General features: G+C 42.5%; 1 non-coding gene across 1 annotated transcript; it reads left to right on the top strand.

The window, feature by feature from the left end:
* The first annotated feature begins 12,291 nt into the window (after positions 1 to 12,291).
* Positions 12,292 to 12,382, top strand: TRNAY-GUA (transfer RNA tyrosine (anticodon GUA)). Its single transcript is given in 2 exon segments — positions 12,292 to 12,328; positions 12,347 to 12,382. It is a non-coding gene; the product is annotated as a tRNA-Tyr (tRNA).
* Positions 12,383 to 13,157: the final 775 nt, after the last annotated feature.

Here is a 13,157-nt window from a genome sequence, read left to right as displayed (position 1 = left end):
GCCCAAATTATTGTGACTTCTATTACACTGCACCAAAGTGACATTACCTGTGTCCCACTAACTACAAAGAAACACCTGCATGTGCAGGGACCCCCTGATCATTTACACCCATGCCCATCAGCTAGCCAGGGCTTGAGAAGGAGGTGCACTGTGTACCCTTTGCACCCCACACTACACACAGTGACAGGGGGTTACATAATGGCGCCCAACGTGGGGCTCGAGCACAACAGATGGAGAAAGTGCTTGCAGGACACAGGAACTGAGAGCAGTGTGCCCAGCCGGAGAAACACCCTTGGGACACCATGTCTGACCGTCTCTAGGTGCCCAACAGAGACCAAGGGTAATGAGGAGGTAAAGCAAGTTGTTTGCTGAGTAGTTCTGTCCAGGACAGTATATGGAGCAGCAGTGTGCTTGTTGCTGAGACTTGTAGTGCCACTTATCCCAGCTGAGTGGGAAGCAAAAGAAGAAAAGGTTCAACATGTGAGGTGCAATTACAATGCAGTCTGTATATTGCCTTTCCTGAGGATTTGGGGAAGCAAAGAGAGGCAGGCTGTGCAAGTGACGTCTGTATATTGCCCTTCCGGAGGATTAGGGGGAGCAAAGAAAGGCAGATCGTCCACGTTGGAGAGAAAGGGGGGGAAGACAACCCCGCTGGTCAAATGCCACCCCTGCATATATTGCTGAGATGTATTTGTTGGGAGGGGCCCACGAGAGCCACCTGTCTCTTTTTGACCCAGGAGGGGGGAGACATGGGCAGGCATGGGCAGGTGCTACATTGCTTTGGCATAAAGCCATATTTAAATGTACATTGAAAGAAAACAGGACACCTGTGACTCACATGTTTACATCCATTGGGGGTGTTGTGGGGTATGCAATGTGAAATGTGTTTTATATTGATACTGCCATTGTATTGCTATGTATGTATTCACTTTACACTGTGATTTTTCATGCAATAGTGATGTAGAAAAGTTTACATGTGTGTGGTCATATGTGAGTTAGGTGTGAGTGAGATTAGCTAGGCAGCCCCATTAGGTGTAGTTTAGGGTGCCCAGCTAATCGGGGGAGAATGTAACACCCCCCTAGTGGTGTTTTAGTTAAACCTTTACCTCAGTGTATACGGGAGGGGTCACCTAGAGGGTAAGATAGAAGTTTCTGAAAAGTTACATAAACTGGTTACCATGGTGATAACCCAGCCCAGCCTGTGAGACTAAGTGAGAGGAAGGAGGGGCTGTCATTAAGGGGGGATAGGAACTGAGAAGGGAGACACAAGAGGAGAGTTGTAGCTGGGGACCTGGGGTGGAAGCTCCCAGGCTCCCCCAGCATTGCCTGGAAGTCTGAGCATGGTGACTGAGCCAGGGCAAGGAATGTGTGCACTGGATGAGGGGGAGAACTCCATGCCACTATAGAGAACCCAAGAGAGAGGGGGACACTTTGCATGGAAGAGGCCCTGGAGTGAGGGCTGCTACAAGAGGCAAGGTAGCTGTAGTGTCAGATCCTGAGGCTGAGAGTACACAGAGTGACGTGTCAGAGCACAGGAGACATCATCCCCGCAGAGGAGGGATGAGCTGCAGTTGAGAGGTACACAGAGTGTGTCAGAGCTGCATGGAGGAGAGGCTGCCTGCCTATTAGCATCCATGCATGTGCCCCTGCAGAAAGGGTATCTGCAGTGAGTATGGAGTGTAAGAGAGACCAATGATTTATGTTACATAACATCTGGATAACATTAAGAACTGTGCAGGAGGAGTAATGAGATATATTTGCAACCATATTCGTATTGCTCATTAAGAACTGTGCTGGAGAGAGTAAGGAGCTGTACATATATTTCTTTATTGCTGCAACCATTATGATTATCGTGCTGGAGGAAGAGTGTAAATAAAGAGTTGAGTTTGTTATAGAGATGGTCTGGCGCCCAAATTATTGTGACTTCTATTACACTGCACCAAAGTGACATTACCTGTGTCCCACTAACTACAAAGAAACACCTGCATGTGCAGGGACCCCCTGATCATTTACACCCATGCCCATCAGCTAGCCAGGGCTTGAGAAGGAGGTGCACTGTGTACCCTTTGCACCCCACACTACACACAGTGACAGGGGGTTACAATTATATCCACCCCCACACGGTGGCTATTTATGAAAAAAAAATAAAAAATAATAATAATATTGCCAATACAGAGTATTTTGTCTTTATTTGTAAGAATTCCAGAATAAATCTAATTTTGAGGTTTAAATGTGTAAAATTCAAATAGGGTGCATACTTTTTTATAGGTTTGGTACTGTAAATAAAAATATAGTGCAAATAAACCTTTATTATGATGAGTACATATATCTATAGTTGTTCTATAGAGCTATAAGAAAATATATATACATTCACCCCTTGAGATATTCCTAGTATTAGGAGCCAGTAAGGTTAGCATCTGATATATTGTTCCAGTGTATACGGTTGTGACAGTTAATGTTTATGTTGTAAGCTGTTAATATTATTTATTGTGAGTTATGTTGTTAACCTGGTATTGATGGTAAGAGTTGATGCTCCACTTTCAACCACTCTGTCTTATTACTGTATTGTATTGTTCACACTATTATTTCAAATTATAACAAAATATAATTTTCTATAAAATCACAAAAACTGCATTTAGTGGTTCCATTTCAATAAATGTCTCTGGCTGGCTTTTACAGCACACAGTGTGTCACAGAGTGTTAATACTGGGCAGAGGGTTTCTCCAATCTCCCCCTGGTGTATCTTTAGAACACCCCACAGAAGAGAAAGCAGCAATTCGGGTGGAGGCACTGAAAATCAGGTACAGAGCTGAGAAGCACCTACATCATTCAATATAGATACACCTTCACAATGCATAATACAGAAGGGGATGATACATGTATTTAAAGGTTTTGGCACACCTGGTAAAAATGACATGTATTTATGTGCTGAATGTCAGAGTTAGTGCTACCTGTGAAGCTGTCGGCTGCTGGGAGTGTGGTGCTGCCCTGTGACACTTAAGCTTGGACCAGCATGAACTCCAGCATATGTGATCATAGGCCTGCCAAATATCTGGGCCTCCACGGCAGGCATGTCTGGGTTATACAGGGTCATTATCTCCCCCCAGAATTATGTGCCTGTTCAGGTGAGAACATTACACATATATAAGGACCCTCGCCTGTGGGTTTTACCCAGCTGGAATCCATTGGAGTTGGGCTGAGTTTGGTCTTTTCAGCCTATCACTTCACATTTAGGTATTTCCTTACACCTCCTTTATATCTGCTGATCGAAGGAAGGAATGCTATTTATGCACCAACACAAATATAAATGCATGCTGTGACTGCACCTACATCTGTAAAAAACAAACAAACATCAAGAACAGCTCCTTAAAGTTCTAACTAATATTGTAACCAGACTTGGTGAGTGTTTCCTATGTACATGTGTGAGAATAATCTGGGCTCTCTGTCCTAATACTCGTATGATCTCATTAACTTAATTGAAATATTGTGTGATAAATAGCTATTTTGGCACTTGTGCTAAGGAGACAAAAGCCTCAATGTCTGTTTATTTTGTGACCTCTCCCTCCCTCTGTATTTTTCTTGATGGACCATCCTGTATAATTACTAAAGAACCATTAAAACATACCAGAAAGGTCCTTTAACAGTCCAGTGTAACTGAGACCAACTCAGGATGCAAATGTCTAAATGAGAGGAATTACTCACTTGTTAGATGTCATCTGTATTATTATTGTGATTATGCTCCTTTTTTATGAAACCCTATCTATATCATACTTGCCAACTTGGGCAAGCTGGCATCTGGGAGGCCTCCAGGAATTGTCATTGACCCCGCCCCCGTGAGTCTCCTCGTCTTTCCGGGAGAGTAGCAACTATGATCTATATAAAGGAGACTCTCAAAATATAATCATGCTTAACCAGGAGTAAGAGCATGATTCAGCGTAATCCAGCTGTACCAAGATCTTTATTTTGAAACCCATCAGAATGTTTAAAGACTAAAATATCTTAATATGTATAGTTTGGAGCAGAAAAGAGAAAGAGGGGACATGATAGAAACTTTCAAATATATCAAGGGTTTTAACAAAGTACAGGAAGGAAACATTCTTCAGAGGAACTAGAACACGAGGACATGCACTGAAACTTTAGGGAAGTAGGTTCAGAGGAAATTTGAGGAAAAATGATTTCCCAGAAAGGGTAGTGGATAAGTGGAATAGCCTCCCATCAGAGGTGGTAGAGACTAATGCAGTAGAGCAGGCCTGGCCAACCTGTGGTACTCCAGGTGTTGTGACACTATAAGTCCAGGCATGCCCTGCCAGCTATCTGCTGGCTACCTACTGGCAAAGCATGCTGGGGCTTGTAGTGTTACAACACCTGGAGAGCCACAGGTAGGCCAGGCCTGCAGTAGAGCAATATAAACATGCTTGGGATAGACATATGGATATCCTTACAGAGAAATAAGGATCAAATAGGGTTAGAGGTTACCATAGGTTAAAAATGGGCAGACTAGATGGGCCAAGTGGTTCTTATCTGCAGTCAAATTCTATGTTTTTATATACAGTACTTTACTACCTCATCATGCAGTATTTAAAAACAAGGAGGAAGAAAGAACCGCTGCTGAAGTAACACCTATTTTACGAGACAAGATAAACAAGCTATACAACAATCTGGGTGGATTATAGACCGGTATCATGGGCCCCCCCACGAATTTTCACCAGCCATATGTCTAAAGAAATAAGTCAACCGCTGCTGCAAATAGACAGAGTACATGAAACTGTATATTTCCAGTCTATTATTAGGATAACATCTTAGGGATTGTTGTTTTGTTTCCTGTGAGATGACGCACTAACTACACATTTTAGAATAACTGTGATATGATATTCATACACCCATGACTGATTATTCTTCATTCCTGTGTGTGTGTGTGTGTGTGTATATATATATATATATATACTAGCAGAATACCCGGCGTTGCCCGGGATTTAAAGAATGTTTATTTACAAAAATCAATCTAAATATTAAACATACATGTAAATATCATGTTAAAATTGGAGCAGTAGAAGGTGAAAAGTGAAAATGTCAAACTGTATTTGAACTGTATATGATGGAACAAACCGATAAACAATTACTTCAAAACAGCTTGATAAACTATATATCTTGTTTCTTCATTTGGGGCAAATACATACAAATTTCTTGGTGATCCAACTCTTGAGCACACAATGTAAAATTGTACATGAGAAAAGCAAGGTGATTCCAAGTTGACTCCAGCTACATGTAAAGATTGTCCTTGGGCCTTATTGATAGACATGGCAAAAGCTAAACAAACTGGAAATTGTAGACGCTTATACAATACATCTGCAATGTTTGTCGAAAATCTCTAGCCAATACAACAGTGACTCCACCCATTAGTAAATTATTGGCTCTTAAAAATTGAAGTGTTTGATTGAGGGCCTGTAAAGCATTTTTGTGTGACATGGTGCATTGATCCCATACAATGACCTGACATTCCTGCAGAATCTGAGCTTTTTCTGTTCGTTTAGTGATATTGCAGACGGGAGTTTCACTTCGGGCCAGATTAAGCGGTAACTTGTAGGCTGAATGTGCTGTTCTTCCACCAGGGAGCAAAGTTGCAGCAATTCCAGAAGAGGCGACAGCAATAGCTATTTTGGAAGGTACTCGAATTTTAGCAAGTAACAACTTGATGAGAAACGTCTTACCTGTTCTTCCGGGTGCATCCAGAAAAAATATATTTCCCCTTTTTTTTGGAACTTCTTCCAAGACATTGTTCCAGACATTCTAGAGTTATGGTCGTTTTCGATGATTTTTAGGTGTTACCCCCCTCGCCACCCCCACCCCGTAATGAATATCAATTTTAAATTTTTTTAGTTGCCTCCGTCATGTTTTAATACACTCGTATGCAAAATTTCATGATCTTCGCTTAAAAAATGTGGATTTGTATAGAAAGACAGACAGAAGGACAGAAGGACAAATTTTCTCTTTTATATATTAGATATATATATGGAGATATATATATATATATATATATATATATATATATATATATATATATATATTACACGGAGATATATATATATTACACGGAGATATATATATATATATATATATATATATATATATTACACATATGTATATGTTACAATTTAAAAGCATCAATACAATTTTGCTGAATAGCTGATTTGTACATGATATTGTCTGCCCGCCCTTCACTGTTACACAGATCCCCTAAAGCAATGCCAGAATGTTCCTTTGTGCAATGATGTCTTTCCCATCTCAACTTTTTGTTTTCTTTTTAACCCTAAAATCTTCATGATGACACATACATTTGAATTGAACTTTTCCTAGATCTACTTTTGGCACCTTAGACTATATTAGACTCTATTTGTGCTTAGAATATTTATTTTCACTTTATATTGCCTGTATGTGTGTAGTCAGTAGTACTATGTACCAATATTCAGCCCTCCTGTGTTCCTGATTTAGTGACATATTGGGGTATACCTGATGAGACCCACACCGAGTAGTAGCTGTGGAAGTCGGCAACTTGTTCGATTTCCTTTTCAATTTTATTGGAAATAACCCACACAAGTTAGTTTCCCCTTGGACCACACAAACCCTAACAACAATCTTCCCCTGAATATCGCAATCCTTGTCAGATATGGAGGCAACCTCTAATATAGCACCCACTACAAAAGGGACATACCGTATTTCCCCATGTATAAGACGCACCTTTTTTTTTAGACCCAAAATTTGGGGGAAAAAGGTGCGTCTTATACACTGCAAGCGCTACTTACCTCAATGAAGAAGTCGGCACCTGGTGTGAGAGAGGAGTCCCCGCTAATCGGAACAGCGTGTCCCCGCTGGCTGTGTTGAACAGCTTGTCCCCGCTGGCTGAATGGAACAGCGTGTCCCCGCTGATTAGCAAAAGGACCTTAAGGTCCTTCTGGCACCTCCCACAGTCTCGGAGCTGTCAGTCTTCATGTACCGTAATACATCTTTTTTTTAATTTTGGGCCCCAAAATTAAGGTGCGTCTTATACATGGGTGCGTCTTATACTTGGGGAAATACAGTACTTATGCTCCGGGACGTGATCATGGACCTTGGAAACACTTCAGGAGATTTAAGAAATGTTCTAACATCATTATCTAAACAAACTTTGGACTATCATTACAATTGATGCAGCTAAGCTATACTCCTATCTACTACAGCCGTTTAATACACTGGTACCTAGTTTAGTTGACCAACAGGTAACAATTGAATGACCAAAGAGAACACTCCGCCCAAAATAAAAATTTGCAGGACCTTGGTGGAGAAACCGTGGAGACATAGGCTCTATGTTGGAGAAAATGTGGAGGCATATGCCCAATAATCATTCCATATAGGAACACGGTGTTGCAACTAATAGAACAACTAACCAATGTTCAGATCCCAAAAGAACCCCTAATAATACTGCGGGTAAAAATAGGACTGCAATATTGAGTCTGGGGGGATTTTCTAACTTCTAAGGCTGCCGGCGGCTGCACACTATGTGCAGGTCCGTTAGGCAGTGATAATGTGCTGTCTCGCTGCTCTGATTGTGTTTAAAACACAATCAGAGCAGCTCCGATCACCCCCCTTCCCCCCCCCTGGATCCGCCACTGCTGCTAACACAGCCAAGCTTTACAATTACTGATAACTATACTAAATGGATTATTTGTTTTTTGTCTATTTCCTTAAAAAACTGTGTTCACCGAGCATCTAGCAGGCTTTTAAGCTGGACTGTCACCTAGCCCAGGAAAAACGGTTGCAGGAAGCAGCCCCCAGAGTACTGGCTACTGGGAAAGACATCTTAGTAAAATTATTTACCTAGTAGCTAGTGCTGCTTTAAGAGGCATCAGAACTACATAATTCCACATGGAGATTGAATTACACTTTTTCTTGCATTCAGACAATATGAAATGTAGCTTAAATTGTAGCTCCAGTCACCACTGCATCCTCTTCTTATTTCAAGTTGAATTTTTAAGGGTGACATAAGGGTGTTGTGGTTTCCTTAACATGCAGTGCAAATATGTTTAGTGCAGTGATGATCAACCTTCAATGCTTCAAGGACCGCATATGTGGCCCATACTTAAAGGACCACATATGTGGCCCATCACCTTCAGAAGGGCCAACATTACCCTAAGTGTCAAGAATGAAAAAACATCCTAATAATGACCTCTGCACACCCACATCACTCATCCCAAAATGCCCCAACATGCCCCACACTTGCTCCAAAATTTCACCATGTGCCATTTAGAATTCTCACTTGCTCCAAAAATAGACCCACATGCCCTCAGACCCCATCTTGCCACAAAGTGCCCCAACATGACATTAAAACCTCCTCATATGCCCCTCACTTACCACATGCCACTCAAACATCCCCACCTGCCCCCTGACCTCTATAGATGCCCTTCACATGCTCACATGCTCATCAAACCTCTCCGCATCAGGGCCACCTTAACAACAGTATGGGCCCCCGGGCACAGCAGTGCACCGGGGCCCCTATATATAAATATATAAGTAAAAAAAAAAAAGGATCATATATACTTACCTTTCAATCGTTGAATCCTCTTCTGTACTTCGGCACTGTGCTCCTCCATGCTTGTTTGCAGTGAATGTCGGGCGTGATGACGTCATCACGCCCGACATTCACTGCGAGCGCATCACGGAAGAGAGGACCAGGGAGTGAGCTGGATCCTCACCTGACTTGAACGGTCAGGTGACCCCAAAAGGTAAGTTTCTTTTTTTTTTTCTTTACAGGATTTTTTTTACAGCAGACCTGCCAGGGCCCCCTTCCCCCCTGGGCCCCCGGGCACCTGCCCATCGTGCCCAATGGGAAAGACGGCCCTGCTCCGCATGACCATCAGACCTCCTCACATGCCCCTTATATGCCTATCAGACTTCCCCACATGACCATCAGACCTCCAACACATGCTTATCCAGGACTGCCATAAGAGATTGTGGTGCGTAGTACAAATAAAACAAGCAGGGCCCAAACCCCCTTATTCACCACTGGTTAGCTTCCCCAGCCCCCTTCCTGTTGACACAGAGGTGTAGCATCATTGCACATGGTTCAACCACATGTCTCCCCCCCACATGCCATCGAACTGCTCCACATGCCATCAAACTGCCCCACATGCCCATAAGACCTCCCCACATGCCCCATACACTTTGAGATGGATTATGACTGATTAAGACTCCTTCCAACTGTCACTGATGAGAATGATAGATGACTTTATATTTGATGCAGCAATACGTCCAGAGCGCCTCTTCCCTTCCTCCCTGTACAGACAGGAAGATGAGTGTGACGTTGGGTCACACCATGCAATTGTAACTGGTGTGGGTGAGGTGATGGTCAGTTTTGTAAACAGGATAGCTCTCCCCCACCAGGGTTGGTGATTTCCTTCCAACACAGATAGGAACAGAAACAGTTTATGTTGCTGCACCCAGGATAACTGGCAGGCAGGAGGTGGTCCCTGGTAAGTCTGGGCCCCCTGGGGTGTCTGGGCCCCACTGGTGAGTTTAGGCTCATTACACCAGTACTCTCTGTTGCCTCCTGGTGGTTGCCCTGTGCCCATCATAACCCCCACATGCTGTTCACACTTCCCCACATGCCTCTCACATCCCCCCCCCCACTTTTACATCTAGTTCTACTAGCTTCTGCTCTCCCTCCAGCCCGCAGTGGAAGAAGAGAAACCACAATGCACTAACTCCTCCTTCGCTGGCATGCTGTGTGACCTCCCTGCGTGACAGGGAACTTGGCTGCTCCTGTTCAGTCTCACTCTCTGCTTTCTAACAAAGCAGAGAACAAGTCACATTGGGAGCAGCCGGGGCCATTTTAACCCGAGGTCTAACTGGGCTACAACCCAGGGGCCTTGGGCATCCAGAGGGCCCGTGAAAGTGCCCAGCGGCATTAATGATAACGGCCCGATCAATACTGCTGAGCCTGTCACTGTAGTCCTTCTGGGTAGTGCTCAGTAATCTCCTAACTGAGGAGATCTCATGAGGGTGAGACTATGAGATCTCCTCAGTAAGGAGCTTACAGCGCGCCGTGGAAGGACTACAGTGACAGAAGACCAGAAAGAGGTAAGGGCTTGGGGAGAGGGGCGGCTCACATGGGAGGTCTCACACGGGAAAGGAGGCCCCCTTGGCCCAATGGCCTACATTCCCTTAATCCAGCACTTGAAGCAGCTGGCTGGGGACCACAGGCGAAGACTCACCTGCCCACTGTTGACTTGCCGGCTACCAGTTTCCTACCACCGATTTAGTGGGTGTGGATATGCAAAATAGTGACTATGACTTTTTTTTGGCATGTGTCTGCACTTTTTCCCAAAAATATATTTTTAAAAATTCATACGTGTACTGGACACCAACACATAACCCATCATACCAGACAACCATTCTAATACCGAGCAAATGAACATTAACATAATGATCAGCCAATGGCAGCAATCATGACACCCAGTTAACGGCTAAGAACATAAATAATAAGTCTGGACCTCTGTACACATTAATGTTGTTATATTCTTGCCAACATATATATATCTATAAACCTAGGCTATAAATATCGGTATATACATTGGCTTGGTATATAATTATAGATGGCAGTTTCAGCTCCTCTCTCAGACTGGGAGTGTGTAGCTGGGCTGTGATATCACCAACGTGGACAAGCAGCAGTCTCACAGCTAAGAAGCTGCTGGCTGCTGCCCCTCCATGGCAGGGTTCATTGTGGGGGCGCTGAAGGTCAAATAAAAACATCATAGTTGCCAACTTTCCTTGGAGATCCTGGGGAGGGGTTGTGGTAGGAGGGCGTAAGGGGCGGGGCTGGGCAATGTGTATCATTTTGGCCCAGCCCTCGCTATGAAATTGTCACCTTTGTGTCGGGAGCCAAAATGCTGCAATTCCTGGCGAATCGCATCATTTTGGTACCCGATGGGCAGGATGTGGGAGACTTACCTGCTCTCCCAGGAGTCCTTTGAATTCAGGAGTCTCCCGGACATTCCAGGAAAGTGGGCAAATATGAAAAACACTGAATGAGTGACATTATGTTACTCATTCAGTGGTTTAGGTCCCCCCTAAATCTTGCTGCCCCAGAAGACCAGCCTAGGTTTGCCTAGTGTTGTGGCAACCCTGGTGGCAGGATGCAGCTCATCTCCTGATTCACTACGGTAAGGTATTGTAGTGAACATTCCCATTATATATTGGCTAATAAACTGAGAACAACCTGGAGGTGAAGATCAAATGCAATAAGACAATCATTTATAACGTATTTGCTTTGCTTATTTAAAAAGTAATTACATTATATGTTTTTAAAAAATGACTACTATTAAACTGTCAGTAATACTGTTTGGTCATAGTGATTATTTCGCATTTGCAACCTGGGGCTATATTTACTAAACTGCGTGTTTGAAAAGCCTATAGCAACCAATCAGATTCTAGCTGTCATTTTGTAGAATGTAATAAGTAAATGATAACTAGAATCTGATTGGTTGCTATAGGCAACATTTCCACTTTTTCAAAACAGCAGTTTAGTAATTATACCTCTAAGGTCTCCTACATGCCAGGATGTATGTCGCAGTGTGGTGGTTCTGCCACTAGATGTCCCTACAATACTGCTTTCTATAGCCGCATATCAGTATTACAAAAGCCAAACGTGAGAACCAACAAGTCATTACATGTGCTCTATCTGTTTTATTACAAATACTCGGCTAAATACATTTTGGCAACCTTGTTTTTTGTAGCAAGCCTTTTTTTGCCTACAAAACAATCATAAATATGCACAGCGTGTGTTACAATAATATAGCTATATTTATTTACATGCAGAAAAGTAAAAAAATCACATAATTTAAATATACAACGTAACATTTGATTTAAGCATTAAGAAAATCAGCAATATGTATAACAGCAAAACGTATCCTGGAGTATAGACACAGCGGGAATAAACTACAGAATCATATGGGATATTATTTTTCTTATAAACATAAAGTTATAAGTAACTCCAGCTCTCAATGAGACGTGTCGCTATATCCTTTGCTCACAGCTTCTGACTGCACGACGGCTCCCTTCTCTGCAGAGATGGCCGGGATGTCTGTTAACATGTAGCTTTCAGTGTATTTATACAGAGATCAGTGAGTGCAGGTTTCCCCACCACGCTGTTAGAGAACTGGGATTGCGTTTTGCTATTACAGGAAACTAGATACTATCTACACGGTGACATCCGTATTCCTGATGCTCATATTTCCCACAGCAGCCGCCACTAGAGTAGCTCCTTCGGTAGCTCAGTTGGTAGAGCGGAGGACTGTAGTGGATATACACGGCTGTCATCCTTAGGTCACTGGTTCGATTCCGGTCCGAAGGACATTTTTTTTTCACTCTCTTCCCACATATATAAAATATTTTCTTTAATATATGTATTTAAAGATGTATTGTGCTCACTAGTAAAAGCAGAAAAAGCGCTCGCAGCTGTTAATAAACATTAAAACTAATATAAGTTTCTCTATATTCCATGATTCCTAGATATTCCTAGATTTAGTCTACCGTTTAGTGTTAATTTGTCTACATTTACTAAATCGTATTTGCTATTGTAACCAGAACACATATTGAGACTTTTTAACGTTTTGATAAAGCTGACGATTTTAATATCACTAAGTCAGCAGAGCTATACATTATAATAACGATACAGTAACATGTAGTCTTCTAATGTGGGCAGCAGGGGTCCCACTTGCTACATGTGAAAGTTAACTGTGCGGTCTAGTGCCCTGACTATTGCTACATCTCAAAACTAGTCTGTTGGTACAACTACTATAACACTACTGTATTAGAATTCGGTAGAACTACACTCATATTGGATCAGTTAGTACTGCTCCTAACATTGATTATACTCAGAGAACGATAGCATGCATCATAAAAATCTCACAACCCTTATTGGGAATCATTACTAGTTACAATACAGGCAGCCTTACATATAAGTCTTATCTGGTACAAACTAATAAAAGTGATACAGTGGTGTCTTTTAAAGTGTATGACACATTTTATTGTGCCCAAGGACTGTAAAAGTATGTATATACTGCAGGCAGGATTTATAACCATTGGTCATGGTGTATGTGAACTCTGCCAACTATTGTTTTATAATT

This window comes from Mixophyes fleayi, chromosome 1 (genome assembly GCF_038048845.1).
Source record: "Mixophyes fleayi isolate aMixFle1 chromosome 1, aMixFle1.hap1, whole genome shotgun sequence".
NCBI lineage: Eukaryota > Metazoa > Chordata > Amphibia > Anura > Limnodynastidae > Mixophyes > Mixophyes fleayi.
The sequence above is the reverse complement of the archived record's forward strand: the minus strand, read 5'-3'. Positions and strand labels throughout refer to the sequence as shown.